Source organism: Uranotaenia lowii, chromosome 2 (genome assembly GCF_029784155.1).
Source record: "Uranotaenia lowii strain MFRU-FL chromosome 2, ASM2978415v1, whole genome shotgun sequence".
In the NCBI taxonomy this organism is placed as follows: Eukaryota; Metazoa; Arthropoda; class Insecta; order Diptera; family Culicidae; genus Uranotaenia; species Uranotaenia lowii.
The window spans coordinates 192,306,436-192,322,254 of NC_073692.1; the positions used below are offsets into that span (position 1 = coordinate 192,306,436).

The window sequence follows — 15,819 nt, forward strand, 5'->3', positions numbered from 1 at the left end:
TTAATTTGGGACTAAAATGACATGATTGGGTACGATGACACTAGTACGGTATGCTCACCAGCTGCGCTCGATTTTTCACGATCGGCTAACGGATATTGTCAACAGGATGGTAGTTTCGCTGGTTGTTCATAGCTGTTTTGCACAGTTTGTCTCGTTCTGGCAACGGCGTATCAGCGCGCGGCATAATACGACCAGTTTCTCTCGCTCTGGCAAACGGGAGAGCCTGTGGGCTGTAACGGTAGGTGTCTGGTTTGTCACGATCCAGTAACGGCGTGCAAGCGCGCTTTAGCACGGTAAGTTTCTCTCGATCTTACTAACGGCAAGCCTTCAAATAGGCCTATGGTGGCATTGTTGTCGCAATTCGTGGTCGTTGAGTGTACAACAGTGCACATATTGACACTTGTTACGTTTCAACTTTAAGTTTAAAGTTACATCATACGGTAAAGAGCTTTTTCGCAAACTTCTTATTAATAACCCATTCCCTTTTAAAAATTCAGAGCGTGTAGACAAAAAAAAAAAGAAAAGTGAAGACCCCTTTTTACGAAGCAACTAAAACATTCATAAAAGAAAGGAAACAATATTTCACGTTGGCAAAGTTGGCTGCTCTGGAGCTGTCAATTAATTCTTTTCCGGAAAAAGAGTGGAAGAAACCGGTGGTAGAAGCCGCTCGTCGGCTATCAAGCATTTCGTCCGCGACAGAACCGGGAAAAAACGTTTGGTAAGCGAAAACAAAATAGCGACATTGAGCGCCTATAGTCATCGATCTATTTTCATAGATTGCGCTCAGCCATTCGGTCAATAAAATCCCGAGAACAGGGATCAAAAGGTTGCCAGGACTATCGGAAACTTGCCAAAGGGGCCGTGAAAAACACGTGAGTAACTATAGATCCCTAAAACCGAAATCGTTTCCTGACCGGAAGTTTGTTTCTCCGTCAGGGCCCCTTTCGTTCACCGCTTCGGTTGGAACTCTGACTCCCTATCAAACTCTCGGGAATGATTTTGATTCCGATCACGCACGAGGTGGAGGAGAACCCTTTGCCCAGGTGGAGGTGCAGCAGAAACGGTGGCCAGAAATTCCGGATTGTGTGCCTTTACGGCTATCCTGACTCACAGCTCTTTGGCGCTGATGACAACTCGTCCACGAGACATTTTCTTGTTCCCTCCACGATCAATTTGTTGTCCGAGGTCGATTATCGGAGCGGCGAGAAACGAAAGCTGTCGGAGTTGCATCCAGTCACGACCACAGGAGGTCACAAGTTTGGCGGTCGTTGTGCGAGTTTCCGGAGGGTACCCATCCGGAGTGCAGTTGTGCTGATTGTCTTGCATTCAACTAAAATGCATTCGACAGAGTGCAGCAAGATACCGGCATTGTTCGCAGCCGTCAGTCTGCGCATCTGGCGCTCACAGGGCGTCGCGTTTCTTGACCGGATAATAGCAGAGATGGAAGGTGGATTATTCGCTCGTCATCCAGTCCAGTTGAAATCACATTCCCAGGAGAGCAATCTCAGGTGGGGAGGCTTCGACACTGCCTCAGAACGCCGGACAAGACGAATTAAAAAGGGATGGAAAACCACGTAAGTCACACTGCTTTGTATTAAGGGGGGTTGGAAGTTTCATAAAGATTGGGCAACGCTGGCCCAATCTCACAAAAGTGGTTGGTGCAATATCCGCCTGGTGACTCCTTAGGGAATGGATACGAGGAGCACCAGAATGACCATATCAGCAAATTGATCCAATAAATCGAATTGATCACTCGATTTATTGGTCAGTTATTCGACACCCAGACGAAGCATGTGGCCATTCGGAGGCGACACCAACGTGGAAAATTCCATTACGATGCACGATGTGGCATCGTACTCGATGGATGGGGCCTTCATCGTGGCCCTTATCATCGCGGCGATCATCTTTCATTGGCGGCGCAGCCAACGCCGGCTGCGCCAACTAGAGGAGCAGGCCAAGCGCGCGAAGCTTGGCTTGGCTCAAGTATAAGAAGCCCGCGCACATTTAGTGCTGACGCGGGCCGCACATTTACTGCTGATGTCAGCAGCAGTAAACTGTGTGAAAGTAAGTGTTAATAATATTTCAAGAAAATATAGTTCAGTTGCAAGTTAGAATCGAGTGTGTTCGGTTGTCAGCCGAAAGAAAGTATCACAGCCCAGTGTAGTTTAAAGAAGTTGTTCCACTTACATTTTAATAGTTTAACTAAGTTTGCTCCCCCACCGGGGGGAGCAACTGACATCTTGGTGACCCGACGTGATGATCGGGACGTTTAACTAAGTTTGTTCCCCCACCGGGGGGGAACAACTTACATTTTGGTGACCCCGTTTAACTAAGTTTGCTCCCCCACCGGGGGGAGCAACTTACATTTTGGTGACCCCGACGTGATGGTCGGGAAGTTACGGAACTTCCCGGCCATCGTTTGCGCGCGAGTTGAAGTAAAAAGTCACTCCCCACGGGGGGAGGTAAATTTAAGTGTTTCAATTGCCTGTGCGCAACCAGTAAAACTGGGATTCACTCCCCTTGTAGCGGGAGCTAAGTAAATTTGGCCATCGTTTGCGCGCGAGTTGAAGTAAAAAGTCACTCCCCACGGGGGGAGGCAAGATTTAAGTGTTCAAACTATCTGTGCGCAATCAGTAAAAACTGGGATTCACTCTCCTTGTGGCGGGAGCTAAGTAAATTTGGCCATCGTTTGCGCGCGAGTTGAAGCGAAAAGTCACTCCCCTTGTGGCGGGAGCTAATTAAATTTGGCCATCGTGTGCGCGAGAGTTGAAGAAAAAGTCACTCCCCACGGGGGGAGGTAAGATTTAAGTGTTTGCGAATTGAGACATTCGTGCGAGTTGGACGTTAGTGCTTAAAGAGGCGAACATAAAACGGTGCAATGTCAACAGAGATTTGACACAGTTAATTAATCCCAGTCCAAGCCCAGTTTTTTCAAGCGTTCCAGTTTGTAGTGGCTCATTGTTAGGTGTGATTGATCCAAGTGCGTGCAACAAATTGTGCCCCTTCACTTTCCGGTGGCAGAAGCCGGAGCGAAACGAAATATACAAAAACAGAAGTTCGATCTACAAACGTTGGTAATCTGCGATATTATTCAACTGATCAAGTGAATGAATACCCAACTTTGTGAAGTGCATTCGTTAGAAAGGCCCAAAATCACAAGTAACTGAAATAGTGGTCGTGATATTTAGTAAAAGTTCCGAGACGTTGCATTGTGTACACAGCACGTAAATTGAAAATAATCATGGCCCAAGCGGGAGAAATTTTGGTCTATGCCAGACAACTGACGGCGCTCGAAGGATCGATTCGAGAAATTAATACGTATGCCGCTGCAATTCGAGTAGGAGACGTACCAGACGTCTCCTTACTACGCGCAAAGCACGATTTGTTGGAAGCACTCTTCCAGCAAGCCTCAAGGGTGGTGTTGGCCCTTGAGGGTATCGAGGGTGCCCCCGAACGAAGGGGACCCCTCACGAATAGCTACACCGAAACAAAGGCCACGCTGTTGGGCTGGATAAGCGAGCGAGAAAGAGCTTTCCAGAACGATGGTCCATCTGGGAGCAGAAACAACATATTGGATCAAACCATTGCAGCCGGCCTGGGCCGATCAGATCATCTACCGCGGATTGAGCTGCCGCGGTTCAACGGATCGCCCACCGGATGGTTGGCCTTCAAAGGCCGCTTCGAAAAGCGCATCAGCACACTTACGGAGGACGCTGACAAGTACGCGTTTTTAGGAAAGTGCTTCGAGCACTTTGACCCGGCCAGACACGCGAGCGAGGCGTTTGAAAGCTCCGGTCTGCCATTTGATGCAGCATGGACGAAGCTCGAAGAGCGATTCTATAAAAAACGGATTGCCTTTGAGGGGTACTTCTTCCAGTTGCTGCGGATCAAACGAGCCCGTGATCAAAACCCAAAAAGCATCCTTGGGTTGATTGACGCGGTGGATACGATGCTATCAGCTACCAAGCAGATAGCGCTTCAAGCATCAGAGCTTGATTGGGTAGCCAACGGACTACTGAACTGCATAGTCAAGGAGAGGCTAGACGAGCGAACCTTGACTAAGCTGGAGGAACGGCTCGATCTGCAGAAGATTTACTCCTGGAAGGAGCTGAAATCGGAGTTGGAAAAAATAGCGAACCAGCTCACCTGTAAAACGGCGATCGAGAGCGCACACTTTCCGAAGGCTCAAAATCGAGCGGCAACGTTCAACGTCAGCAAGGGACCGCGAAACGATCACAAAAACAATCAAGTGTAAAATCAACGCCCCTGCTCGTTGAAAAGGGACTCACCTGTTACGTGGATACAGGTGGAGTCATAAAGCCTAGCGCAATGCTAGCACAATCAAGTGTAAAATCAACGCCCCTGCTCGTTGAAAAGGGACTCACCTGTTACGTGGATACAGGTGGAGTCATAAAGCCTAGCGCAATGCTAGCACAATCAAGTGTAAAATCAACGCCCCTGCTCGTTGAAAAGGGACTCACCTGTTATGTGGATACAGGTGGAGTCATAAAGCCTAGCGCAATGCTAGCACAATCAAGTGTAAAATCAACGCCCCTGCTCGTTGAAAAGGGACTCACCTGTTATGTGGATACAGGTGGAGTCATAAAGCCTAGCGCAATGCTAGCACAATCAAGTGTAAAATCAACGCCCCTGCTCGTTGAAAAGGGACTCACCTGTTATGTGGATACAGGTGGAGTCATAAAGCCTAGCGCAATGCTAGCACAATCAAGTGTAAAATCAACGCCCCTGCTCGTTGAAAAGGGACTCACCTGTTACGTGGATACAGGTGGAGTCATAAAGCCTAGCGCAATGCTAGCACAATCAAGTGTAAAATCAACGCCCCTGCTCGTTGAAAAGGGACTCACCTGTTATGTGGATACAGGTGGAGTCATAAAGCCTAGCGCAATGCTAGCACAATCAAGTGTAAAATCAACGCCCCTGGTCGTTGAAAAGGGACTCACCTGTTATGTGGATACAGGTGGAGTCATAAAGCCTAGCGCAATGCTAGCACAATCAAGTGTAAAATCAACGCCCCTGCTCGTTGAAAAGGGACTTACCTGTTACGTGGATACAGGTAGAGTCATAAAGCCTAGCGCAATGCTAGCACAAAAACAATTAAGTGGAAAATCAACGCCCCTGCTCGTTGAAAAGGAACCCACCTGTTACGTGGATACAGGTGGAGTCATAAAGCCTAGCGCAATGCTAGCACACGAACAATCAAGGAAGGAAAAGTGCTCGAACGAGGAGCTAAACCAACTTTTTCAAACATTCTTCCAAGGGGATGAACCAGATGCCAGAGAGAACATCTGCCCAACGGAAAATGAAGTGGAGCAACACTTCAGGGAGACTTATCGAATCAATTCAAATGGAAAATTCATGGTGCAAGTCCCATGGACAAGGGAGCTCTCATGCTTGGGGGACTCGTATACGCAAGCGCACCGACGACTGCTATCTCTAGTGCGACGACTCGCTCGGAATATGGAAACGAAGCTAGAGTACGACAAGTTTATGAAGGAGTACTTGGAGCTAGACCACATGGAACTGGTCAAAAACAAGGACCAATGCAAGGTCAGATACTACATACCACATTCGTGCGTGGTAAAGCCCGACTCAACGTCAACTAAGTTGAGGGTAGTTTTTGACGCCAGCGCTAAGACTAACACGGGTATGGCGCTGAATGACATCCAGGCAGTTGGACCGGTTATACAACGAGACCAGTTCGACCTGTCTCTAGACTTCCGCGGAGAAGATTACGTTCTCAGTGCAGACATCGCCAAGATGTACAGGCAGATTCTACTACACGAGGATGACACCTGGGCTCAGTGTATCCTATATAGGTTTACCCCACAGGAAAAGGTTCAAACCTACAGACTCAAGACGGTCACATACGGTGAAGCGTCTTCCTCCTTCCTGGCCTGCCGCGCGTTGCACCAGGTGGGAGAGGAAATGAAAGCGGTCAATCCGCAAATTGCCAACATTATACAACAATGCTTCTACGTGGACAATCTCCTGGTGGGAGCAGCAACCGTAGAAGAGCTCAAAGAAATAAAGGAAAAGCTAGAAAGGGCGCTTTTGAACAGAGGTTTTCCATTAAGAAAATGGGCATCGAACAACGAAAGGATATTGGATGGGGTCTCAGCAGAGGATCGCGAACAAACTATCCAAATTGGAGATCGCGAAGCGATCAAAACACTCGGCTTACATTGGTCGCCGAAACACGATACCTTCACCTTCAAAGCGGAAGGTTTCAAAGAAGAGTTCAAAACTATGACTAAAAGGGGCTTGGCCTCGGAAATCCTTCGCCTTTACGACCCACTGGGGTTGATACAACCCGTAATCGTGTCAGCCAAGATCCTGCTTCAACAGTTATGGAAGTATCAGTTAAACTGGGATGACGAAATCCCCCACGAAATCACATCGGCTTGGCAAAACATCAAGAAAGAATTGCCAAAACTGCAGGAAATGGAATTTCCTAGAAGGGCGATTCCGAGCAAGCCGCATTATCTAGAGCTCCACGGCTTTTCGGACGCCTCAACCAAGGCTTATGGAGCATGCATTTACATGCGCCACATTGACTCAGAAGGAAACATTACCACGAACTTGCTCTGTGCAAAATCTCGAGTGGCGCCACTAAAGGAGATATCGCTACCTCGACTCGAACTCAAAGGAGCACTGCTTATGGCAGAGCTGGGTCATCGTGCCAAGAAACTTTTCGGAGAACGTATATCCAAAGAGTATTATTGGAGTGACTCACAAGTTGTAATCGCGTGGATACACGGATCGCCAGATCGTTGGAAGCAGTTTGTGAAAAACAGAGTAATCGCAATTCTGCAGCACACTACACCAAAGCAATGGGGATATGTGCCGTCGGAGATAAATCCTGCGGACATGATCTCTCGAGGAATCACAACGCGCCTGCTCGTTGAAAAGAAAGGAAAATTCTGGACACATGGTCCGGAATTCTTAGGACGCCATACTAATTGGCCCAATACTCCAGAGTATCACACCAATGAGGAACAAACTAAAAAGATAAGCATCTTCATGGCAATACCAGAGATACACGAAGACTTCATTCTTGCGTATAAATGCCACAACTAGATGCAACAGAGCAAGTAAGAGCAGCTGAGTTTGAAGAGGATCCACCCCCAAGGTCTACTGATTCGATTTGGGGCGGCAGACTGCGCCCCAAAGGGGGGAGAAAAATGGAAGTTTCATAAAGATTGGGCAACGCTGGCCCAATCTCACAAAAGTGGTTGGTGCAATATCCGCCTGGTGACTCCTTAGGGAATGGATACGAGGAGCACCAGAATGACCATATCAGCAAATTGATCCAATAAATCGAATTGATCACTCGATTTATTGGTCAGTTATTCGACACCCAGACGAAGCATGTGGCCATTCGGAGGCGACACCAACGTGGAAAATTCCATTACGATGCACGATGTGGCATCGTACTCGATGGATGGGGCCTTCATCGTGGCCCTTATCATCGCGGCGATCATCTTTCATTGGCGGCGCAGCCAACGCCGGCTGCGCCAACTAGAGGAGCAGGCCAAGCGCGCGAAGCTTGGCTTGGCTCAAGTATAAGAAGCCCGCGCACATTTAGTGCTGACGCGGGCCGCACATTTACTGCTGATGTCAGCAGCAGTAAACTGTGTGAAAGTAAGTGTTAATAATATTTCAAGAAAATATAGTTCAGTTGCAAGTTAGAATCGAGTGTGTTCGGTTGTCAGCCGAAAGAAAGTATCACAGCCCAGTGTAGTTTAAAGAAGTTGTTCCACTTACATTTTAATAGTTTAACTAAGTTTGCTCCCCCACCGGGGGGAGCAACTGACATCTTGGTGACCCGACGTGATGATCGGGACGTTTAACTAAGTTTGTTCCCCCACCGGGGGGGAACAACTTACATTTTGGTGACCCCGTTTAACTAAGTTTGCTCCCCCACCGGGGGGAGCAACTTACAGGGGTCAATAAAATGGGTAACACCTAACTTTGCAACATTTTGTTGTCAGAAATTAAGTTTGCGTTGTTTTAATTCCGGGCACCGAAAGCCAAATTATTATGTTATAAATGGCGCCCAACAAAACGAACCTCTTTTGTTATGCTTATGTTCGTTAAATTTATTGAAGTATTCACAATTATATGTATCACTTTGTGATTTTGCTTAGTTTTTCTAATAATTTAATTATCGCTCTTGATCATAATACCGTATGAAATTTTGTGAAGTATTTTGTCATTATTTCACCCCTTACTGGTTTTAAATGGAGATCCGTTAAAATGAGATAGAATCGTACCTTGAATAAAGATAGCAATGAAAGAATAAGAATAAAACGAGCTATGTCAACTATCTAAGGTAGTGAACAACATCATCGTCCAAAATACGCCAGACGTTAACACCACTATTTTACTGCGTGAGGTCACTTCTGAAATTCTTCACAGTAGCAGTCTTCATCCCGATTTCGTCAAACAAGATTGTGACTTACCCGATTTTGACATTACCAACTATTTCGTCTAAATTCATCCGATCGCGACAAAAGCGAGGACTGCTGAGATCTAGCAGCAGTATACCGATTTTTTGACCACCGATTCTGACGCTACTAATTTTGACAATCCGATCTTGAAAATCATTGAGACAACATCGATTTTGACATCACCGATCTTGACATTACCGATTGCGACTACTACCGATCATGACGAACCCTCCGGTTCAAAGCGCAGGGCAAAACGTTACCTGCGACGCAGCGGTTGACATACAAACCGGATCATGCACAGTCGTTAAGGGGGTCACCAAGAAAATTCTAAAGGAACGCGATCTGGAGGCGCGGTAAAACCTCTATCTTGGGCTCTTCGTGACTAAGAGGTCTAAATCCCTCTTTTCCCGAGACTTCTGATGCTTAGTTTTAACCAGTACCACTTAAATTTCGTTATGTTTAGTCCTAATTGTAAGATCTGGGTCATTCTTCTTTTCATTGACTATTAGATCTAGGATTATTGTTAAGCTGCTAAATGGGGAGTAATATTGCTGTATTTCATTAGGATTCGATGGACAATTTTGTCAGTTTTCCTGGCACCTTTCGACACAATCTGCCATAATATGTTGGCTTTGAGTTATATTTTATTGGTCTATTTGCCATGACCCGATGGCTTTGAGTTTTGTTATGTATTCGTTTGTTTATTGAGCTTAAGACACCTTTCTAGTGGGTGATATGCCTCCAAGCTTGCCTTGGAGTGTAGTCGAACTCTCCATCGAACCCTTTGTGACGTTTTTGAAATTTTCATGGATCCTTGTCATGATCCATGAAAATTTCTACCAAAGCAGCAATGTTGTGTTACGTTTCAACTTTAAGTTTAAAGTTACATCATACGGTAAAGAGCTTTTTCGCAAACTTCTTATTAATAACCCATTCCCTTTTAAAAATTCAGAGCGTGTAGACAAAAAAAAAAAAGAAAAGTGAAGACCCCTTTTTACGAAGCAACTAAAACATTCATAAAAGAAAGGAAACAATATTTCACGTTGGCAAAGTTTGCTGCTCTGGAGCTGTCAATTAATTCTTTTCCGGAAAAAGAGTGGAAGAAACCGGTGGTAGAAGCCGCTCGTCGGCTATCAAGCATTTCGTCCGCGACAGAACCGGGAAAAAACGTTTGGTAAGCGAAAACAAAATAGCGACATTGAGCGCCTATAGTCATCGATCTATTTTCATAGATTGCGCTCAGCCATTCGGTCAATAAAATCCCGAGAACAGGGATCAAAAGGTTGCCAGGACTATCGGAAACTTGCCAAAGGGGCCGTGAAAAACACGTGAGTAACTATAGATCCCTAAAACCGAAATCGTTTCCTGACCGGAAGTTTGTTTCTCCGTCAGGGCCCCTTTCGTTCACCGCTTCGGTTGGAACTCTGACTCCCTATCAAACTCTCGGGAATGATTTTGATTCCGATCACGCACGAGGTGGAGGAGAACCCTTTGCCCAGGTGGAGGTGCAGCAGAAACGGTGGCCAGAAATTCCGGATTGTGTGCCTTTACGGCTATCCTGACTCACAGCTCTTTGGCGCTGATGACAACTCGTCCACGAGACATTTTCTTGTTCCCTCCACGATCAATTTGTTGTCCGAGGTCGATTATCGGAGCGGCGAGAAACGAAAGCTGTCGGAGTTGCATCCAGTCACGACCACAGGAGGTCACAAGTTTGGCGGTCGTTGTGCGAGTTTCCGGAGGGTACCCATCCGGAGTGCAGTTGTGCTGATTGTCTTGCATTCAACTAAAATGCATTCGACAGAGTGCAGCAAGATACCGGCATTGTTCGCAGCCGTCAGTCTGCGCATCTGGCGCTCACAGGGCGTCGCGTTTCTTGACCGGATAATAGCAGAGATGGAAGGTGGATTATTCGCTCGTCATCCAGTCCAGTTGAAATCACATTCCCAGGAGAGCAATCTCAGGTGGGGAGGCTTCGACACTGCCTCAGAACGCCGGACAAGACGAATTAAAAAGGGATGGAAAACCACGTAAGTCACACAATGCTTTGTATTAAGGGGGGTCAATAAAATGGGTAACACCTAACTTTGCAACATTTTGTTGTCAGAAATTAAGTTTGCGTTGTTTTAATTCCGGGCACCGAAAGCCAAATTATTATGTTATACACTCAGACGAAAGTTGGCGAGAAATCGCCGAAATGGACTTGATCGGTAGTGTGGTTTGCGTTGTCCAAACGTTGACCTCCTTTTACTGAGGAGCATGTCGAGTAACATCTGTCTCCACTGATCTGCTTCCAGATTTCTCCTACGTTGTCGAGGTTCTCATGCTGCAGTGACTCGTGGAGATGTTGAGCAGCGAATGTTGCGTGCTTCCGCGACGGCGGCGGAGACGCATATCAGCTCTAATCCGGTTCGGTGTCGTTTTAGGTTTCCGCGATGCGTGTTTTGGTGATAACGTACTACCTTTGTTGACTACCTGTGGTAATGGTCATAGCTGGAGTAATACGAGGCGATGGCAAGAAATGAACTTGCTAACTGCACTCGTAGGTGGCACGATTTTTCCCGATCGGCAAACGGTGTTTTGGGAGCATTAAGCGTTGTAGTACACAAATATAGGTAGATCTGTGTCATAGCTGGAATTTCTACCCGATAATCGTAACCAACTTTATAAAGTCGAATAATTATGATGGTAAAGAGAGCTTTCTAAGAGAATTTTCCATTGAAAATGAGTTAAATTCTCTGCTTTAATTAAAATTAAGTGCTAAGTCTAAAAAGTTAACTTTAAGTGGGTATTGATGAGCAAAAACAATTAATATCAAATCCACAAATAACAAAACTTAGCATAAATCACCAAAACAAAACATAAATCTTAAGACTAGATTAAAATCAACAATCCAAAAATCTTAAAATAATTTTGCGGTAGCATAATATCATGGGTTTTTTAGTTGGGCGCCAATGTTGAAGTTCTTTTGCTTCTCTCCCGGCTAGCAATGGGGGAGGAAACACAAATCACCAAAACATACATAAAACTACGCCACAAAACAAAACCAAAACAAATTTGTTGCTTATTTCTATTTCCAATCATTGTTTTCTTAATTTTCAGACCGCATACTTTCTTTCGATCTACTTCTTCTTCTCCCGCTCATCATCATCCTCTCCTTCTTCTTCTTCCATTCTGCTTCTACCGTTCTTCTTCCATTCTGCTTCTACTCTTCTTCTTCCATTCTGCTTCTTCTTCTTCTATTTCGCTCTTGCTCTTCTTTTTCCTTTACTGCTGCTTCTTCTTCTTGCTTACCTGCTTCTTATTTCTTCTTCTTACTTCGCTGCAGCTTCTTCTTTCTTCTGACTAGCGCTAGTACTTACATGTTTCTTTTCTTATTTACTTTTCCTTTACAGCAACCTCAATGTCATCCGATGACCGAAGCAGACTTGGGCACTACTGACAGCAGCTGATCGACCAACTTCCAGAAGAAACACGACTCCGGCTCCCGGACGAAACAACTTTCGGCTCCGGAAAAGACAGACTCCAGGCAGCGTCGGTTTTCAGCTCCCAATAAAAGCCCTTAAATAAATAAACCAGTCAGTAATCTCCGTTTCTGTTCCTCAGTCCATCCGCACTCACCCAATTTGGGGATCTGGGAAATGTTCCTTGCAGCCAATAGTGATCGGAAGTTATTTCTTCCGATGTCCGCTCTCTATAAAAGGAGTCTTCAGTTCGATTGTTTACTATCAAAAATCCAATCAGACTCACCCGTGGAAACGGAACTTTCTTGCCTTGTTCCGTTTAGTTGCCGATCTCGGATCCTTCCGCTCCCTAGCCTTCCCGGAATTCTGCACGAAGCCTCATACGGAACTGTTTATGGAGAGCATTTTGTCTTGATTTGCCCGCTCGAGGATGTTGTGTAGGAATTTACTGACCTGGTTAATCGACTTCTTTTTCGTTCCTCCCGTAACGGTCTTGGAATCAGCAGCGTCTCGTTCTCCAGGGCACCTCGCGGGTGTACCTCCAACGAGATGGTGGAATCAGCAGCAAACTCGCGGTAATTAAGCCGAACGCAATGGCGACTTTTCGATTTCGGTTAGCTTGCTCTTTTCACGTTTGCTTCACACTAATTTTGTTTATGTTTGTCTTCAATGACGATGACGATGATGACAGATACACGCAGAGAATGTTTTAGCACAAATAGTAAATTTTACTCAAATGATGATGATGACAGGTACACGCAGATAATAATATAGCAACAAATACGTTAAACAAACTCAAATGCTACACTAAGTCTTCCCAATCACGAAGTCGACGCACAAAGTTATACGGAATAACTTAATTGAAATTATCAATCGGCCGTCATATTATAGTTTTAACTTATTTTAGTATTAGAGCGAAATGATTGTGCTGCCTTTTTTCGCGATATACACGAATTTGTGACCATGAAAAAAGTATAATTGAGGTAAATTACTGAAAACCTTCACGCTTGAAATTATTAAACCATTTACGTTTCAAAAATAACCATTTTTGACCTTTTCCCGGGAAATGCCATTTTATGAGTTCTCTATGAGAAGTCATAAAATGACTTCTAGGGGAGAAGTTCGAATATGGTTATTTTTCAACCGAATGGGATTCAGGAGGAGAAGTTGAAAAGTGGTTGTTTTTAAATCAATGAGGGAGAATGTTAATGTAGAAATAGAACAAATTGAAATGTTATCGAAGAAAAATTAAAATTTATTTTTTGTTTGTGTTTTTCACGCCTTTTACCTTCACCCGGGATTTCATTCATATACGTGGTTTTTTTGTCCTTCTTTTTAGTGTTACAATCTTTGTAGTTAGCGATTAAATACGCTTTCGGAGCATCTCTGATTTATGCTGACAAAATACAACAACGAATTTGTTTAAATAGTACCTAATTACGGTTTCTTATTAGTAGTTAAGGTAACACTAGAAGGCTTCGATCGTTAACTGGTACGCGGCGGCCTTTTGTTCTCCATCAGTGAGTTGCTCCCAAATGCTCAATCTATTGCAGGACGACAGATCCGGATAGCTTCTTCGGCTGCAACTCGTGCCGCTAGGTAGGGCAGTTCCGCAGGTATTCCGAATCGAAGTAAAACACATTGATGGTGATGTCCTTCGGAACGATGTCCTGTGGCAGCGATAGCATGTGGGACAGTTTCGAGTGTCCCGTAGTCGGTTCCCCCGAGCGCATTCCGTATGAGATAGGTGGTCGCGTTACAATCCATCGGTTTTTTCTAGAGGCCCGCATTCCGGGTTGTCAACATTTGACTGATTTCCACTGATTTCTTGAGGATAACATTTTCATCAACGATGCTATTAGTTATTTCGAGGACGACTGGCTGACAAGGGATTTTTTCCCAAAACGGCTTTACGACAGGCTGAAAAAATGAAATATTTACATAAAAAAAACAAGAAACTTTTCGCAAAAAAAGTTACCGGTTCCTTTTCTCTGCTGCTTTGTGCTTAATGCATCTGGGAGGTTCTTGATGAAGCAGCTGTAGCACACACTCTTATGATGACCGCAATTCCACTCCGGTGGGTGGAGATTTTTGGGCTGTCTACCCATCTCAGCTTCATCCGAATGTTATGAGGAATGTTCGGTGCGCTCGTTCCGGAAGTAGGTAGTCCCGCGTTCGGTGCCGTTGGATCTGGAACTGGAACCGGATTGCCGCAGATTCGTCCAATAAGTGCACTGCAATTAATTTTTGTTGTTGATTGATTGGGTTTTTAATTGGGAATTTATAATGATTAAACAATTACCTTTAGAATCTCTCCAGCCCTGTTTTATTCGTGCGAACAAATTAAATCCGAAACACCTTCGGTTCACTCCACGGTAGCTTCCAATATGGCGTAGAAAAAACGTAAAATTTATCAACCATTTTCTGGTTAATACACGAGAACTTGATAAATGGTTGAATTTTGACATAGAAAAATTCTTAAAAAATAACCATATTGATAGTTTTAGAGCAAACACCAAAAAATGGTTATTCTATAACCATAATTGGTTAAATGAAAACGACCGTGTTTATTTAAATCTTTGATAAATTGTCTATCATGATTTTGATTCTCCGCACGCTAGAAACTATTAAACCATTTATGATGCAAAAATAACCATTTTTGACCTTTTCCCGGGAAATGTCATTTTATGAGTTCTCCTTGAGAAGTCATAAAATGACTTATAGGGGAGAAGTTCGAATATGGTTATTTTTCAACCGAATGGGATTCTGGAGGAGAAGTTGAAAAATGGTTGTTTTTAAATCTTAATGCAAAATGAGGGAGAATGTTAACCTAGAAATATAGTGCAAACTGTGCAAACTGGAATGTTTTCGAAAAAAATAAATAAAATTTAAACATCTTTGTGTTTTTCACATCTTTTCATTTATTTATTATTTTTTTGGATGTTAGATTTAGAAGTTACGCTGGGCACGGAAAAGCAGGAAGATGTTTTGAAGACACGTTCAGATGCTGCTCGGTGCGATGATCGCTGTGCGAATATTTGCGCATCTCCCAAATGGCCACTGGGCCTGCTGGCTCAACACTGTCAGGAAGCGACTCTTGAAGAATCGTTGCCATAGCTGGGGGCAGGCCACCGGAAGCACTAGCAAGGCACAAGTGGCTTCATTTTCTGCCTTGAACAGTTCGTACCAAGGCAAGTCCCAGATGATAAACATCGCCTCATTCTTTGCGATATACTTGCCCCGGTGCCGGAACCCAGAACCAGCAGACCCTGATGGACCAGAACTTTGTTTTGTGATTCTCGGGCACCCGAATACGAAAATATTGTAACATAACGATTCCTGTAGAAGTGATAAAACGTTTAGAAACAGTGTAAAAAAACGTTTAGAAAATGATATCTGAAACCATAAAAAACATTGCACTTATCTTGAATTCCAAAACGACGGTCTGTTGAATATGGCGTTAAGTTATGTTACTGTTTAAAACTGTTAAAACCTTTATATGGAGGAACTGCACTACAAACAGTTTGAATAACGTCCAGAAACCGCTCTTGGAAAACGTATTCAGACAACCAAACTGTTATTATTACAGTTTTTCGAAGAGTAATCTTGTATCTAAACAGTAACATTAACAGTAATCAAACGATTCAAAATAACGTATTCTCCAACGTTATCCAGAACCGTATACGTCAATGGCGGGCTCACACATACATAGATGGGAATATTATGGGAATTTTCGGATGTTTGATATCAATAAAAATTTATTCACATTATCTTTATTCAACTTGATTTACTTACATACGGTGAGAAACTATAACCGATTGATATTCTTTGATGATTCTTGCAGGAAAATCCTACCCGGCCAGGGTCATAACATAAAGATTCCC

General features: G+C 44.3%; 1 long non-coding RNA gene across 1 annotated transcript; it reads left to right on the top strand.

The window, feature by feature from the left end:
- Positions 1-538: 538 nt before the first annotated feature.
- LOC129743709 (uncharacterized) lies at positions 539-1,573 on the top strand. The gene is made up of 3 exons (XR_008736659.1): positions 539-718; positions 777-872; positions 937-1,573. It is a non-coding gene; the product is annotated as an uncharacterized LOC129743709 (long non-coding RNA).
- Positions 1,574-15,819: the final 14,246 nt, after the last annotated feature.